General features: G+C 30.7%; 2 protein-coding genes across 4 annotated transcripts in view; one reads left to right on the forward strand and one right to left on the reverse strand.

Moving 5' to 3' along the window:
- Positions 1-19,588, forward strand: part of LOC143085370 (uncharacterized) — a 117,321-nt gene that overhangs the window by 50,477 nt on the left and 47,256 nt on the right. The gene's annotated exons all lie outside the window — the stretch shown is intronic.
- Positions 1-19,588, reverse strand: part of LOC143085371 (deoxycytidylate deaminase-like) — a 250,128-nt gene that overhangs the window by 1,793 nt on the left and 228,747 nt on the right. For 2 of the 3 annotated variants that reach the window (XR_012981319.1, XR_012981320.1), the window contains exon 2: positions 1,325-1,471. The gene's annotated coding sequence lies outside the window, so the exon portion shown is untranslated. Of the gene's footprint in view, positions 1-1,324; positions 1,472-5,283; positions 5,428-19,588 lie in introns of those variants that run through there. The other variant, XR_012981318.1, reaches the window with a different exon arrangement.

Raw genomic sequence — 19,588 nt, forward strand, 5'->3', positions numbered from 1 at the left:
TAACCATGTGAGCGGGACAGTGTTGTAACAGTACAGAACAAGAAAGACTATAACAATCAGTTGAAAAGGTTAAACTCATCAGAAGGATACAAATAAAAATTAATCTAAAAAAATTATGTAATGAAGGGAAGGGATTTGTACATTCCTACAGCAAATTACACTAAGTACATATCTGATAGTATTCGCAGTTACTGACAAGTAGTTAAAAGGCAATAACAACTAATATAAACAATCATGCCCATTAAACTGGATGATCAATCATTACACATCCAATATCCAACATCCAATGGATTTAATGTGAAGAAGAAATAAGCAGTCACTGTGGAATTTTTGTGGTATATTTTTTGTAACAATATTGTGGTCATAATTTTTGACGTATCCGATAATTCTTTATCTTTTGAAGAACTAACGACAGTTTTATTTACAAAACAAATGGGCGTTCAATTTATCAAATCGAGAATATAATAAATGAAGCAGAACCAAGGAAACTCAGGAGGTACGGATACTATTATCATTCTACACATGTACAGTTACCCATATCATTGCGGTTTTTTACGGCTGATTGCTCAATTTAGCTGTTGAATTTCAAAATTTCAACTCCTTAAGTTTATATTTCAGTTCCAGACTTATTTATACGTTAAAAAGACAAGATATACCGAAGAATAATACATACATTTACTGATTACAGAATTTACAAAAGAAATCTTGACCAGAACCAACGTTAGCTATTGTAGTTACGGATATCACTTTAAACCCAGTGCGTATATGCATTAGAGTGATATTTATTTAGCGACAAGTAGTTTTATCAATATCAAGTATATTTGTTGAAAGTCTAAAGACTTACAGAAATAATTAATGTCTTTCTAATGTAAATTGATGATTCCATTGTTTGAAATTTTATGAAATAAATTTGAAGCCTTGAGCTCTCTTTGGATTCTAAGAACGACAACCAGATATTTCTTCTTCCTATAAATAAATTTAGCATAGATACCAGGATCGATTTTTTTTTAATTTGCGCAAGACGTGCGTCATGTCTACAAAAGTCTTATTAGTGACACTCGAAAATGTTAGAAAAAGGCAAATAAAGTACGAATTTGAAGAGCATTGAGGACTAAAATTTCATAAAAGTTCCAAAAATACAGATAAGGTAATCTATTCCTGAGGTAGAAAAACCTTATCATTTAAAAATTTTAAAGTTAATTTAAAATGTAGTGTGGTCGTTTATATAATTAAATTTTCTAAGAATTCCTTTATATTTTTTGTATTATTTGAACTCAAAACATATACTGATTCTAATATTTTTACTTTGGTACTTTGCTATTACCTGAGTTATCGGATCTTTACTTCTTTGCGCTGAAACAAAGCATAGTGCCATGAAATATTCGTCCCATTCAAGATATCCGGAACGTTTTACAGTTTCAGTACTGGAATCAACCTTTGTTTGTGTTTCAGTTGCCATACTCGATTCAACCTTAAGATAATTTTAAAGCAGGATTTACATATATAACATATGATGCATAATATGCAATTAATCATCTAACAAATAAAATCAGACTAGCTAAAACTCTTAAATGTCACATGTGTGGTTTTTTTTTTTATTTCTAGGAAGGTTTGACAAAATAAAGGTTTATTGTCACTATTTGTCATAAGCGCTTCAACTGTTGTGGGAAAACCGATTTCGTGGGGAGATATATTGAAATCAACTTATCATGCAATGTTTGAAATTCCCTAATACATGAAGGCTTTCAAGGTGTAATACCACCAAATCAGGTTGTATTCGAAAATAAGTCGAAAAAAATATTCCCATAAATTTGACAGTTGTAGGTAATTAATCCTACATTTTATTGCAGTAAAACATTTTCTGTGTCATAAACATATGTCGTGGGTATTTCAGAGCACCATTATTTTGTTTATCTGGGGTTTCTATAGAATATTTTGAAACTTGAGCCTACATGGTTACCAAAGCGTGTACACAGGTTAAATATGATAGGGGGTTCGATTGGTTAAACTCCAGTGACGGTTATTGTCTTATATGCAATGAAATGTTATGTGAAAGTTTTTCTATAGTACTGGACAAGATAAAACTTTACTCATGCCAAGTATTTCTTTGTTTAAATTTGTTTGATTAAAAAGCGCCAAATTTTTATTTGCTACTTCTGAATCATAAATGTATCAACGCAATAAAAACGAGTGCATCCCCTCGGATGAATATTCAATATGAATATTGGTATCCTGTATCATTAAAAAGAATTTATGACGAGTAATGTTGTCGTTTTGATTAGAAAATAACCGAGTTAGTTAGATTGCATGAATTTATAGCATTTGTTTTATAGTTACAGCATCGATTTCCCCATTTATCTTTGTGCAGTTCTATACAAGATTAGTAGGGATAATTAAGACTCGCAACAGTTGTCAAAACTTTATCGTTAAATTGCAGGCTGATTTTCTGAATTCAGTATAACATAAGAGGAATTAAATTTCAAAAACGACAGCAAAGTTAATTGTTACTATTTCCGTTTAATTGTTTTCAGTATACATGTCGCGTTGCGGTACAATTATTCGATTGTATTGGATTAAAAATAAATGATATAACTATGACAAGGCTTGTAATCAAATATACCGAATGGATTTTTATATAAATAGCAGCAATAAAACTGTATCTTCCTTATTCTTTTTTTCCTATAATTTATTCGACATTATTTCATATGTTTTTAATTGTTTGTTTAGATAAAAAAAAAAAGATCGGATAACTCGACGGGTGCCACATGTCAAGCAAGATCTACTCACCCTTTCGCCTGTGATCACCCTTAGTTTTGATGGGGTTCGTGTTACTCAGTCTTTGGGTTTCTTTGTGTTTTATGTACCGTCTGTCTGTTGGTTTGGCTCATTTGTGCCCTGGCTTTGTCAGTTTTTTTTCGACTTATGAGTTTGAACGTCCCATTGGTATATCTCACATCTCATTTACCGCAATAAATTTAAATGTCTATATTGATAATTTGACATTCAGCTTGTCTTCAAGACGAAGAACTACAATACAACTTTAATGATGAATTTCAGAGTTTTTCTCATATCTGGACGTAATATATTTCTTGTAAAAGAGAAGCGAAGATACAAATCACCAATTTGACAACGCCATGGAAAAAAAAAGAAAACAAGAAAAAAGAAAAAGGTCATAAGCGGATATATCAATCTAGAGGAACATTTTCTTCCAAAGTTTAATTTTACAAATATACATTACTCCACTCCTCTTACGGTCCACATTGTTGTTCAGATCATCACTGTCACAAACTCCGAAGCCGAACCGATTGTAAATACATATATGTCTTCTAGTTCAATAGCTCGTAGAAAACAGAATGTACGTAAATTCATATCAGCCATCTTCTATACTTGGTCGTACATTGAACCTTAAACTAAATGAAATAATGTTTTTTTTTCTTAATTGTCCTGTGAAAACTTTATGACTTCATACATGTTTCGTGACTATGGAAACCATTCGTAATATTCCTTATTTGAAACTGTCGGATAAATATAAAAAAAATGAATTTTAAACATAACCGTTTTAGGAGTGTTAATGTTCTAAAATCAGAATTTCCAATAAAAGTCGTGGGGTCTGACATTTTGGATCGGATGCAACATCTGCATGTCGGAAACATATTCCGTACTAAATGTCAAAATGCATCTTGATTGGTTAATATCAGGACACCTTCGGTAAGTTGACACAAGAATAAACAAGCTTAACTGTCGAACGTTAATTAGCCTTTATGTAAATTTAACATTGTTTGCTTTAGACGTTGATAAAATGTTCAATTACTGATTTTTCATCTACTCAAAGGCAAATATAGTCCTGGAACTGAATTAGTCATAATGAAACACGGGTTTTAAATTAGGATCTTATCTGCTTATCTAAGGCAACTGGATACATGTTCATGTAAAACAAATAAAGATTCATAACGATTATAACATGCGCATTAAAACAAATACTGAAGATCACATGCAAATACAGGAATACAATAAAAATGTGCCCCACTGTATACATAAATTTGCATTGAAAGAAATATTTACGCTTGAAATCATTTATCAGCATGGTCTTCGTGTGAATAGGTCAAGTGATTTCAATATGGCATAAATCTGTATTTAAAGAAAAATAAATCTGGTTAGATTGTGTGCTTTAATGACGTTTTCATACACGTGTATATCAATCCCCGATTCATTTTTAATGCGACAGAGGTTAATACTACAATATACTTAGAATGTGATATGCATATAAGAAAAGAAACTCGGAGTTTTTAAGTTGGATACTATTTTAATTCACCAAATCAATTTCTTATACAAATGCAATTAACAAAAAATATAATAGATAAGTGATATTGGTTTTTGAAACATGCTTGTCTCACTGATAATTATTTTTAGATTAAAAAGAAAGTAAAGTGACTTTTTCACAAAGATTTGAAAAAAACAGCAAATTTTCATGGGAACTTTGAAAAAGCCCAGACAAAAAAATAAACCAAAAAAAAAACAGACAAACCTTTTATGACCAATTTCGGTTACAAACACTTACATATACATATAACTGGGCATAATTCTTTACATGTATCGATGCAAAGTGCATCAGACACTCGGCACCGTAATCTTGTATTGTATCCATATGATTATTTATAAAAACTGATTACTTGAAGAAATTGATCGATTGGATTTGTATAAAATGTGATTATGACAGAGTAACGTACTGTCGAATTACAAGATGGATTATTCTTAAACAACATCATTCTTCTATTTCTCAAACCCAACATCTAACATTACTGGTGCACAGAAGAAATAACGTATAAAAAATATCTTTTGTTATCGTTTCCATGAACTAGATTCTACTATAAATCAAATTTAATCAAAACTTCTGTTTCTCAAACCTAACATTTAAAATACTGGTGCACTGTGAAAAGTTACTTAAATACAAAAATTGGAACTCTCCATGAAATAGATTCTACTATAAAAAATCAAAATTATATAATCAAAGCTAAAGATGTGTTTAGATTTGCTACTGAAATTTTCTGTAAACCTAACAATTGCCAATCAAAGATCACGATAAAGGTAATATAATTTTAAGAACTAAGTCGTCTGAATTTCTACATTCATAGGCGAAACTACAGATTTTAACTACAGATTTAAAAAATCTGTTTTAATTAGAAAGATTAAAATAGATTTCACTTGGGTATAAATAATATTATCAACTAAAACAGAGCTCACATCAATTATCGACAAGATATTAAAACGAAAAATAAAACGTACCTTTAGAAATAGAATATCCAAGGCACGTGTCTCTATTAGTTACGTATTGGAAGAGTCTTTGTCCCACACACAAGTTTTAACAATGTCATTTCATAGTCCTTCTAGGCTTGATTAGTAGACAAGACTTCCATCATCAGCAACGACCGACAAATGAATTGACAATCAACATATGGTTCAATCTGAAAAACTGAAAAATTGATTCTGAAATTAACATCTCAGGTGCGACATTGTCACGAGGTTATGACGTCACAATAATCATTTAAAGATGCTTCCATTTATGAGAAACTTAATGAAGAGACGTCCTGCACTTTACACGGTAGAACTATACGCTGGTAAAATGTTGATAAATATTGAATAAACGGTATTGATTTTTGTTTTATGAGATTTTATTGTTGTTTTGATGTATATAATGGAATGTGATTTGTGAAAAAAAACCATATATTGATATAAAATTTATTATCGGTAATCATTTATATAAAACCATACTATTCAAATCATACAAGTCAGCCCGAAATAGCTGTCTATGTAAAAGCTAAAAATAAAATCCGAAACAGCTCTTCAATATTCAGTTAATGATAATGCGTTATAGCCTAACGTACTGGAGACGTACATCAAATAAATTATAGCAACCAGGTTTTCTCCGTAAATACCATCGTATTGACTGTCAGACCAATGTCCTATCAATAGAATTCAATTGTATTGACAAGTAAACTGTGAAGCTGGAAATGACTTTTCCAGTGGAGGATGGCACATAAATAAAATGCTCAAGAACGTTAAACTCAAAGGGTCGCTCAACTCTTCTGTTACAATCAAATCTTGTTTGTTAATTGGACTTCCAGTTTGAGGAAATATATATATGTTTTAATTATAAGTTAGTTGTCAAATTCTAAAATATGTAATGGAAATTTAAGCTTTCTTCTTCAAAAGATGATACAATTTTCTTTGGCGACATTTTCCTGATTTTCTTGTGTTCTGTTTTGTATTTATTCGAAAACAGTTTTATTACTTGATAAATTCGAAGTATTTGAAATGCAGTTTTTATGAGGCAATGATGAAATTATTAATCTAATAACACTGAGTTTGTAAAAAAATTGAGATCGGGTTAAAGTTACTTAATTTAAATGTTTCTCTAGTTCTGTTGCTATTTTACTGTTTGTTTTTGTTCTTTTATTTAAGGTCTTTGTGGTGTGATGTCTGTCATCTCTGACTTACAGTTTTTGATTGTTGCTAAAATATCTTGTATATTAAGTATCGTACTATCTTCTTAACCTTCATTGCAATTCAAAAGTTTGGTCAAATATTGTTTTTGTTGCTTAATATATCTCATATATTACTTAAAACAGGACTCGAATTATCTGCTTAAAAATATTTTGTAGCTCACTTACTACAATCAAGGATTTTACAGTCTTACTATAAAAATCCTTGCTTCAAAACGGTGTACACACATTGAGTCTAGTTCGTCGCGTAATTTAGTTATTGAAATGAAGACTTTAAAAGTGTGAATAACTCTCTTATGCAAATGATGTACCTAAACAGACATTAAAAAAACTGAAAGAAGTCATTACATACGATTGGAAAATAACGAAACTCTTTAAGTAACTATTAAGCCTAATGTATTTTATGTATCCAAGACTGTCAAAGGGAGATATTAATCGATTTCTCATTTCTTAAAATTCCTTTAGGAATTTGAGATAAATTAATGATAACGATGAACCGTGCGTATTTTGTATTTATCATTGTAATTGATCATATAACTAGTTTTCTTAACAAAGACGAATGAAAAGAAAATATATATGTCAAATAATTCATCAGATAGTTTGTCTGAACAAGCAATTGATTTTTTTTAATAAGAAGAAACCATAAAGTAAATAAGTAAACTGCTCGCGGAATCAATACCCTATTTAGATTTACAAAAAATGTAATCGCAATGAGATTAAAGATTTGTACCACTAAGTAGATTTGATACATTTATGTGAACAAGCTTAAGAATAAGGAAGTTTAATGTTTTATCATCATACATTGTAATTGTATAATCTTGCTAAATCTAATAATTCCCGTCCGTTGTTCTATTTTTTTTTTTTAAAGAAAACAACATTATTAGGGCGCGGATGACTGTGTCAAAGACATTAAAAACTGATTTCTTACTTCTTTCAATTTTTAATGTCACAGTCAGATCCTTATGAACGTTTCGTTTATATAATGCGCATAAGTTTCACTCGATTCAAAACTGTTGAAAATTGTCTAACCAATGACAAATTAAAGAGCAGTGAAAAAAAAATCCATAAACATTACACTGGGTTGCTAAACGCAGCAAGATTACAACACTACCTTCATGACGCTGTAAGTTTTGATCTTATGTCCTATGTTTTAGTTCATTTAAAATGTTTTTATTATTTTCACTTGATTCACCACTGAACAAATTGAGGAACCTCGTAGTAAACTCTGCCACATTCATGCCAATAACATTGTGTTTATCGCTGTTTATTTCTGGTTTTCCATTACGAGACACAATGTAATAAATAAGTAATCCGGTCTCTTGTTAAAAGTGTGTTCAAACGACAGTTACTGTTTTTTCTTACGCTAATTATATTGGCTGATTATAGCTTTAATGATGGAACATCTAGTTGTTGGTCTACCGTGTCACTATCCTTTTTACTGTCACTGAAGAAAGTTGATCAGTTAAATTAAAATAATGATTGCTTTTAAAATACACACATGTTATACATTTAGTTGAATAAATCCTACAAATTGTTAATAGTTAGACTAAAACGGTAATAAACAAAGTTGATGAAGATAGTTAAGTAAAAATGACATGAAAGAAACGGGTAAAAGTCATAAAAATTAATGTATTTTATAATTCAATATACTTGTATTCACTGTTTTTAGTTATTTAGATTCAAACTGCAAAGAGATTAAAAAAAAATGCTAGCATTTTTAAAGAATGATGTTGTATAAGAAAATCTCAAAATTCATAATTTCAGATTCACATTGTGTCTTTAAACAGCTAGTAGAGAATCGTTTTCTTGGTTGCATAACTTACCGGAGGATTTCACTTTATATTTATGATGTCTATTACGAATTCAAATTTCTTCTTATGTCATAAAAACAGGAAAAATGAAAAAAATATATAGGAAAGCTTGATCTTTTGTATAATCTTATAAGCATAGTTTAGTTGAGGCAATCGCTCCATTTTGTGGTCTTTGTGTTAAATTAACTGGTTCCCCGATCTAATATTGCTGAATTAGGTTGGTTTTGTAATCCCTAATAAATCCATATTCAGGATAATAAAATCGGAATCGGATACGTTTCCCAATCCACAAAAGTCTCATTAGTATTAATTGATGAACAAAGTGACAAATTTAGAATTTTCCATTTTGTTACAATGATAAACGGAAACGTCAATAAACTGACCACCGACGGACACTAATTGACTGAGGCTCATAAAGGATTCTGGTCCTCAGAGAAATGTCACATTTCAAATTTATTGAAATTTTAGGAATACAAAATAAAACTGCCATAACAATTTTTTTTTAATGTCAGGCTAGAAAATAGATTGATGCTGCCATTACAACTTTTGCAATTATTAATATTAAAAACGAAAAGTTATTTTTTTCTCTTGCCTGACCTGCATAATACTATAGTTTGTTACTTCTTAATGAGATCATGGAAGTATTATATATACCCAAACTTGTTCATTTCCTTCTCCTTTGGTCTATGGTTGATAATAGTTTCATTGGCAATGCTACCACATTTTTTAAGTTTTGTCTCATGAAGATTACGTCAATGAAAAAGCAACACAACAGAAGTCAACCGAATATCTATCTCTATAAGTCCCCGAACTGTTTTAAAATATGACTTATAGACTACACCATATTGTAAATGCTAGATCGGCACGAGTCTAGACTTCTGTGAATAATTCAGCATGATAGACGATTGACACCAACACCGAATTCTCAGTAGACAAAAAGGAGTCACCGACGATTACTGGCGATATTCATAAATTCTGATTATTATTCTAAACTATGATATATTATATGAAACGTGAAACCTAGAATTACATATAGCACTACAAAAAGGAATACCAATGGCTACAGGTCGAATCCAAAGGGTGTTACAAATCCAGGTTCTTATATTATTTTGTTTTCATGATTTCTAGAAAGAACTCTATCTTATTTTCCTCTTGAGCATATGATTATTATCTTACTATTTTCAATAGTATTTCAAAAATTAGATAGGTATATTTGCAAATCACTAAATACTTGTGATAGCGAAATTTTGTGATCACTGCACAACTTGTGTTTCAAATTGGCTTATTTGTAAGACTGTTTTTAATAATCAAAACATAACGTTTTGTTTAATAGATCACTGTCTAATAAACGCCTCACTGATATCGTGGTATAGCGTGCTCATCTCTATAGTTCCAGAGCTTACCGTCGGTTTCAAACCAAAGACTTCTTAGCTGCCCTCCGCTACGTCGGTTTCAAACCAAAGACTTCTTAGCTGCCCTCCGCTACGTCGGTTTCAAACCAAAGACTTTTTAGCTGCCCTCCGCGAATCAAGTGGCATTCAGGGGTAAGAACAAAGACTGATTGGTGCAGAGTCAGAATAAGTTAGGTAATGTGATAGGGTTTTCTTTAAACTTGTGTACTAGTACCTTAGAAAAAATGACTACGTGTTGACTAGTATCGTTTGTGTTGAGGGGCCAGCTGACGCCCGCCTCCAGGAGCGGTATTTTCTCGCAGTGTTGAAGACTGATTTCTGCTTGATATTTGGTCGGGTTATTGACTCTTTGACACATTTCAAATGTTTTCATCCAAAATATTGCATATGACTTGCCACTGGACGTTCAACAGTTCTATTATGATCATCTATATCTAAGTCGTATATGAATACATCAGAAGAAGGTTCCGTGATACTTTTATGGGCAGCTGATGCATTTTTTATTATCAGTGAATAGCAATTGAAAGATGTTAAATCATGGAATGAAGTATCGATTCTAAATCAATTATTGAAAGGCCATTAGTGTTAACAAATTCAGTTAAAGAGTACTTAAATTTCAAATGAAATCACAATTCATCTGACCGTATCATACGAAAAACGATTCAAAATGTTTTGGTAAATGCTCAATGAATAAACCATGTCTTTGATAAATAATTCAATATATTCCACTATTGTATTATCTTATAGCCTACGTGTATTTCAACATGGTAAAGCATGCACGTGTTTACATTTTAAAACCTATATACTATTTTAGGAGCGTTTTATTATTGCAAAGTTCCAAACATCGATAACTGTGAATGTGATTTTTCTGTTTTATTACTGTTTATATGCCTATTTTATTACATACGAGTGGTCGATTCCATAGCTTGAGTACTATTATATAATCCCTCAGTTTTTGCAGATAGTGTACTACTGTGATCAACATAAACAATCATATAATTTACCCGAAGCGAGGCATAGTTGTCTGTGTATTTCCAAGTTCTATACCATGTTTTTATACATTAAGTGATATTGATATAATATATTTTCAAACTTGTCATTAGTGCTTAGAATTGACCAGTTAACTCCACACAGAAATAACAACAAGACAGAAGTTGTATTTAGAATTAAGAAGCTGTACGTTTATATTCCTGTTACACAAAAGAGGATATGTTTGAAGTCACACAGTCATAATCGTTTTGTTGAAATAATTACCTAGATCGCTTGAACGGAAACTATCATTTTTGTGCAGCCGGTGTTCTCGACTATAACTTTTCATATATGTATTCACCAACAGACACTTATGACTTATATGAAAACAAAGAGATGTTGTATGATTGCCAATGTGACAGCTACCCACAAGAGACCAAAAACGAGGATGTAAACAGCTATAAGACACTGTGCAGCTTTCACAAATGAGTAATTATTGTTCTGCAGTTCTTCTGATCCATGTTAATATTGAAGGAAGACAGATAAGTTACGACTGGAAATGTTAAAAAAAAATATGGATTTTTGTTTAGCTACATGTATATACTTTATAGCAGTTCATGCAAGTGTTAGTTAATATATGAATCATATGCCCACAATTTGCTATATAGCATCATCGGTATATCAAACAAATATGACTTCATAAATCTCATCTTAGTTTGACAGAGGAAAGTTTGAGGAACTCATTCAGACATTTTCTCATTGCCTTATCCCTTTTACTATAATCTCAGGAAAATGGTATAATTCTATGGACAATTTTCAGATGAAATATGTAAACATCTTATTTTTTCTAGTGAGAGACAGAATGTTCTCTTGAAAGAAAACTAACGGTCAATATTTTGTTTTTCTTTTAGAAACCATTTTGTGTGCAATAATTTTTATAAACAGAAAATGTATGTATACTGACAGATAACATGCTTGTCTTGTTTGCTTTGCTAATCGATAAAGCACATTATTAGTCCGCTGACTTGTGCTTCTACAATAAACTTCGAAACTGATTTTGAAAACAGCGATACCAAAGTAACGTTAGGATTGACGACGACGGTACGATCATCAAGGTTTACGTGACTGTTTTGTGCTGTCAATTTATGAACGTCTATTGATTTTAGTATTAGTACTGGCATACTTGTTGTTTTAATTCATAAAAAAAAATGAAAAATATCAGATCACTTCATTTGATATTCTATTTTGAGAAAATTTAAAAGGGAAGAAGTATGAAGCGTAATGTGATGTGACCTAAGTAATTTTGAATAAGCATTATATATATATAGATGCTTGAGGAAATAAGATTTATCAGATCATAAAAAAGAAAGTTGACCTATTTATTCCTTTTATTGGATCAGAAGTCTTTATAGAAATGTACTAGAATAGAACAAGTACAAAATAATGGTAGCCTTCATGTTAGCGCATTTGCTTGGTCCCTTAACTTAATTAAAGGTTGATACAGACGAAATCTTAAATAGGTTACTAGTATTTTTACAGTATTTGAAAGAGAGTTTAATCTATATAATTCAAAATTCAATTGATGAATATTATACCACTGCACCTTTCTAAGAAATAGCAAGATATTCACGTTTATCATATTTGGAAATCCTTATTATTTGGTGAATAAAACAGAAATTTGACAATGAATGATCTAAAACTTTTTTTGGTAACAAGTGAGTCCTTAGATCGAGTACGTTTGGGTAGTAGAAAAATGTAATTATTTGTTTTTGTTTTCTTGAAATGTTTTTAACATTAATTTTGAATTCGTGACAAAGCCAACGATGAATAATCTGACTTTAAGTTAAATAATGACAATGGTATAAGTCTGTCAAGCTGGATGTTTTAAGAACTGGGTTAATCTCCATTAAGACGTTTCAGAAGAATAATAATACTATCTCTTCACAATGGTCATTAAAATCAAGAAGGTCAGAAGAAAGCTAAAAAAAAAACCAACGACATGTTTAAAAATGTACATTTCAGCTTTCGTTTTCATCAGGTCGAAAGGAACAAAAATTCTTAATTTTCAACTGAAGTCAATAAAATTATGCTAATATCCATTAACTGTAGGACGGGAATCGTACAACACATGCTTGGGATTTTTTTTTAATAATAATTAATATGTTGTTTATTTCAAATTACTTGTTTGAATTGTATATTTAGTTTGATGAACAGAAGATTTTACCAAAACCTCTCTTTTTTTTCAGATGTAAGGGTTGTCTCTGTATGAGAAATGGTTAACAAAAATAGTTCTTTGTGGTTTGTCGAAATATAATGTTCATGCATGCATCAACTTGAAACATCTTGAAATAAAGGACTTAATATTGTGACCTCAAATAGTGTTCTTTTTATCACACGTATTGCTTTTAAGAATATCATTTTTTAAATCATAAGTTTGTTAAATAAAACCCAGCGATATATTAAACGAATATCGCTGTATAAACAAGTAACTTATCCTGATATATAACACACTGTTTTCAACCAATCAATCAAAAGCAAACATTTAGCTTTCTCTGTCAATTTTATTTGTCAACACCCGCATCTCTTTTTAAAACTCACGGAAGAAAGATGAAAGAACAGTTTGAATTTTTTCTTCAAAAGATTTATAACGTATTATCATGATAACCCTATTCAATCAGACAAAAACGAACCAATATTCAGAACTGGACAGATTAAAACGGAAATAACAGCCAATATGACTGTACCAAGGGAACGATACAAACATTTCAGATTACTAATAAAAACTTCATCTTGAATCATATTCGTTTTATAACAGTCAATAATCATTATTATGTAACACATCAAATCCAATGATTCTACCAATAAATAATACGAAGCATTATAAAATGATATTTGAATCGACTAATTTTCTCAATTTTTCATCAAATGAAGTAGCATTGTTAAAGTATGGTCCGCGGCTTGAATAAAATCTAGCTAATTTTATTTTAAGACTTTTCAATTTACTTTTGATCTTTGAGTACCCTTTAAATATCAAGTTTTCTATATATCAGTCTGGTCTATGGCAGAAATGAATTGTCTGTGAAAAATTTCTGGAATTTTAAGCAAAATGTATATGCACAAACGTAATATTATTCAACAACATGTAAATTTATTCTTGTTGAGTCGATTTATAGAAGTGTAAACAAATGATCTACATCATTAATCAGACTGTTAAAAGTATTGCGTAGTAATGGTTTATGTAAACATAGAAATTAGAATATATGAGAATTCTGCAAAGGACTCACTTTAAATAGAATATCGAAATGTCCGGATTTGGCCAGTTTGACGTCCTTTTTGGTTTACTCATCTCTTCAATGTCTGTAGGATCAGGTTTTGAATTAAAAATATTATGACCTCTCTCGAGCATCACGGAAGCCAAACATTCCATTTGATACCTTTATTGTTATTAAAGAAAACACATTGTTTGAGACGCTTATTGCATCGTAGACTGCTTAAAATGGTCTTGAAATCTGACAAGACATCAATAATTTCTTATTAAAAGACATTTATTGTCAGCTTCGATTTGATTTCTGTTGGTTTTGCTTACAGTTTATTTTTTCCAAAGTCAATATTGTTAAAGCCAAACAGAAATGTCTTTGATACTAGTTTAAACATTACTAAAGCCTTACACACATGCTATTCTCCTTGATACTAGTTTAAACATCAGCCAAACACAAAGGTTACCCTCTTTGATACTAGGTTTAACATCGTTAAAGCCAAGCTTAAATGATACCAGGCTAAACATTTTAAAAGCCAAACACAAATGCAGCCCTCTTTGATATTAGGTTAAATATTCTATTTGGAACTACAATATCAATCACAACTGACAACTTAAAATCTTCACAACAACAGAGTTAACAGAACGTTTTCACCGAACGCAATCCCTTAACTTGCATAATGTTTAGCCTACGGTTACAATTACATAATATGACACTGCAAAAAGATTGATCACAATCGGATTTGAAACTTCTCCTGATTTGTACCAGAATTTATTTTTATGAAAATCTTGCGTTCAATTTTATCTAGAATTTCTCAGTTGTTCTGGTGTTTTGATGAAGTTATAGAATTCAATTACAAATAGACATAATGATTGTTATAATGATTAGTCATAACATATGCGTCAATTTAAACCTAATAGAAAGGTTAAATAAAGCTAATCTGGACGTTTTATAATAAGACAATGGCCATAAGGTTTCTCAAGTGCTGAATTACCTGGTATAGTATTATCCTTTGATTTGAAATGTCGGAAATCAATTGACAACCTTTTACTACATCAATGAATATATTGGATCCATAGAAACTACTGATATTACTTCTTTATATCTCTGAAAAGGTCGGTCTAGGGATTCTAATGCAAAGATAAGAAATTTCAGCAGGATTTGTTCCGGCACGTATGACTCTAGACATCTTCAAACTTGTCGTTTATACTGCTATTATGAACAGAGAAACACGAACATCAAATAGTTTATTGAAAAAACAATTAAATCTGATAAAATTATTGATTCGTCAGGTAGGATAGAAAATTTTCAATTACTGCTTAAAAGAAAAAAGTATTTACACACAATTCTAAATAAAGGTATGCTTGCATGCAAGGCAGCGCTCCACCACAACTAAAGCTCTATAACAGATCCGTTCCCAAAAGATTACTATTCCAATCAATCAAGCATGTTTCTACATAAATGTTATTTGGTTTTATTGTCAAAAGATATTTGGTCCTACTCTGGTGAATACAGTTATCAACTGTAATGGTTTTTTGGAGAAAATTGCAAGATAATTTCCGATCCGGGTTGATGTATAACCTTTTAAAACTTAATTAGTGTTTCGGAAACCTCACATGTTCATTCCTGTGTTTATTCTAATGTTGAAATCCTAGTTTGCAAACCAGGACGTTGCACGCGAGATCGAGTTACGTGGACATTATTTTCTTATTTAACGTTTAAAGTGGCGTTTCCAATCAAGTAAATGCTAATGAAAGGCATAAATGACGAAGGGGAGATATATTTCACAGATTGATTGCAAATCAATACAAAACACTGGGGGAATATCCTGACTATGAAATAAAGCCATGGTACTAATGCTTTTAACGTTTTAAAAACTCATTAAAATTAGTTTAGTTAAAAATATGTCAAAATACACGCTCAAACAAGAAAATTCAATAATGGTATTGAAAATGATATATTACCCTGTTATTTGAGATAGTAATTTTTCATTGCTAATGAAAAGTACAAAGTTCTGCAGATTGAATGCCACGTTTTTCATATGGTCATCATTTGCATAATTAAAATATTTATTAGAAGAAAATGTCATATTTCATGTTGTCAAACAGCTGTCAGAAAGGCATGGTTTCTATATATAAACGATTAAGTTAATTACCATAAACATTTCACACAACAGTAAGCTTTAAAAACTAACAAATACCAATTATTCAAAGCTAGAAAACACACAAATAAAAATAATACACTATTTTTTTGTGGCTTTGTTAAGATTTCTAAATTGTGTTATAGATAAATTGTGCAAATTAAGGTAAATATAACCCCATTGTTTTACTCTAAATAAAACTATAGGGTTATATTTACTATTTAGAGTAAAACACTAGAAATACTATTTAGAGTAGAAATAATGGGTTTGATAATATTCAGAGTAAGTCAACGAAGTAATATTCAAAGGAATATAATGGGTTAATATTCAGAGTTAGTCAACAAAGTTATATTCAGAGTAAAACAATGAGGTAATATTCAGAGTAAGTCAATGAAGAAACGTTCAGAGTAAGTCAATGATGTAATATATAGAGTAAAACAATGAGGCAATATTCAGAGTTAGTCAATGGGGAAATATTCACAGTAAGTCAATGAGGTAATATTAAAAAAAAAGATAATGGGGTTAAATTCAGAGTCAAACAATGAGATAAAATTTCGAGTAAGTCAATGAAGTAATATTCAGCAGACAGCTCTTCATTTAACGAATCACAGGATAACACAGAATTTTCATGATTACAAATGGATATCTGGACAAAATCGTCTTGACGAACTGAAAGAATAGAAGAATTTAAATGTCATTGTCCTGAATATCATATCAATTGTTCTGCTTGAAGTCAAGCACCAAAATATCATGCAATACATAGGAATAGATATGTGCTAAACAATTCACAATGCAAATTTTAAATAACACTCGATCTATTTGAAATACAAAAAGTGAATAAAAGGTCGATCTTTCTACGTTCTAAGCGATTGATCGGATTACCTTCAGAAAAGAACGGTCGGGTCTAAAGATTTAGAAAAACCGAAGATGTAGGTATATACAAGAGAAACCTACATAAGCTGTAGCCAAGAGCAAATCGTGTATCAACCGGAAGATTTAAAGAAGGTGTCATGTCTAAGCGTTATAAACTTATATGACTATGAGTATTAGAAATAAGAAATGAATTTTAAAAGTAAAATAAAACCAGATCTACAACTGATTTGGGAGTTATAAATAATTTATCACCCCGACCCTATATAAAGACATAACGTTTTATAGTTCGTTCTTATGTTGTACTGTTATACCACTGTCCCAGGTTAGGGGAGGGTTTGGGATCCCGCTAACATGTTTAACCCCGCCACATTGTTTATGTATGTGCCTGGTCCAAGTCAGGAGCCTGTAATTCAGTGGTTGTCGTTTGTTTATGTGTTACATATTTTTTTCGTTCATTTTTTTGGACATAAAAAAGGCCGTTAGTTTTCTCGTTTGAATTGTTTTATATCGTCTTATCGGGGCATTTTATAGCTGACTATGCGGTATGGGCTTTGCTCATTGTTGAAGGCCTATAGTTGTTAATGTCTGTGCCATTTGGTCTTTTGTGGATAGTTGTCTCATTGGCAATCATACCACATTTTCTTTTTTATATTAAGGTTCACTTACATCTATACTGAGTAGGCTTGTTTATTCTTGGATTACAAACCAATTAATATGCAAAATTTATTGGAAGCACATGTACCGTATAATTAACTATCAATCTAGTGAAATTATAATGATTTTTAAAATATTCTCTTGTGAGCATTATCTCAAATTTAAATCATAATAGTCATCAATATTTAACGGAAATTAAAATCCAATTTGTTGTCACAACAAAACTAACCATAGGTGTAATTTATAAATTTTCCGGTATTTTATTGACTTAAACATTTAATTATTTTTGCAGCTGGTCCCTGTATTCGTGCTTAACTTTTACAAAACATATTACTCAATGCAATAGACGCTATTTTGAAACCAATACAATATGAAAAAAAACCCCAAACAACCTTGCCACAATAAATGACAGATCATATTTTGAAACATATACACATGGGGTGTCTTGTTGGGTAGTCCTAATGTGGGAATAAAAAAGTAAAAAGTATACAATCCAACTCTTCATCAAAGCCCTTTCAGTTTATATATTTTTTTCATGCCTTCTTAGCGAATTTGAAATTAGTGACCGATCTTATGCAATTCATGCTATATAAATTTTTGCATTTTGAATAGATTCGGGGAATATAGAATTTTACAGGTGTAATAGTGCTAGCAATTAATTGAAGGTCTTATACATGACGGGTTCGTCATGTGCAACAGAATCTGCTTACTCCTCCGGAGTATGTAAGATATCCCCCGTTTTTTTTTGGTATAGTTCGTTTTTGACGGTTTAGATTCTTAGTTGAACTTTGTATACCGTATTTGCGTTTAAATCATCAGGACATTGTCAGTTTGTTTCCGACTAAAAGTTTCAAATTTCCCTTTGGTTTCTTTCGCTTCTTTCTTCGTAATATTCATCCTGTCATTTTATTTTCTACTGTCATGAATTGGACCGTTGGATTTTACGATTCTTTAATGTTTGAGCTTTTATATCTACCTATACGGTTATGGTTTGCTTGTATTTTTTAAAAGAAAATATGGTGATATACATTATAGTTATAACAGGTGGTATGTTTGTCAATGAGACAACTCTCTACATGAAACTAAATGATACAGACATTATGGTTGTTTCCGTTCACTAAAATATAACTTCTTGGTTTTGTTTTTATTAATAATGATTGCTTGAAATAAGCGTGTGGTAAAGTAAATAAATTGACAGAGTTGTATCAGCAGAAATGAGAAGAATTTTTTTCTGACGTTTTCGTACTAAACATATTGTGACATTAACATCCAGACAAAACGGAGAAACGGAAATTGAAAATAAATATCATTTTGTAATTTTAATTTAGAGCATGTGCAAAAGTTGCTTTTAATATATTCGATCTTTTCATGCTGAAAATGACACTGAAGCCAACTGGGAAATCATAGTTATTCAGCGTAATCTATAATAAATCTTTTTACAACATTTTCCGTAATATTTTTTTTTTTCTAATAATATCATTCTGACATTAGATAATTTTGGAGTAAAGTTTAATACAAAAATCAATTTAAGCTGCTTATTAGGACAAAGTTGGAATTATTGTGTGTTGACATATTAAAGTAACATGCATTCAGTTATCAAAATATAAAAGCATTACTATGCCAGTACTCTCCCTTTTAAATCCCAGTTCCATACGAATTAAGTACAAGCGGGTCAGTCTGTTGTATGTAACATAATATAAGACTTAGTTTGATATGTATCGCGTAGTTTGGCCAAAGAGATAGCGTATTTTGATTTTTTGTCAATATATTAATAGATATATGAAGATGGGGTATGAGTGCCAATGAAACAACTCTCCATCCAAGTCACAGTTTGTAAAAGTAAAGAATTGTAGGTAAAATTATCAAGCTATGGCTGCGTTATGCTTGTCACATATATGACATTCCTGATTTTGTTTTCAAAACGAAATGAAGTATTTTGTTTGATCTATACGATGATAGAAACCACACCGAG

Source organism: Mytilus galloprovincialis, chromosome 8 (assembly GCF_965363235.1).
Source record: "Mytilus galloprovincialis chromosome 8, xbMytGall1.hap1.1, whole genome shotgun sequence".
NCBI lineage: Eukaryota > Metazoa > Mollusca > Bivalvia > Mytilida > Mytilidae > Mytilus > Mytilus galloprovincialis.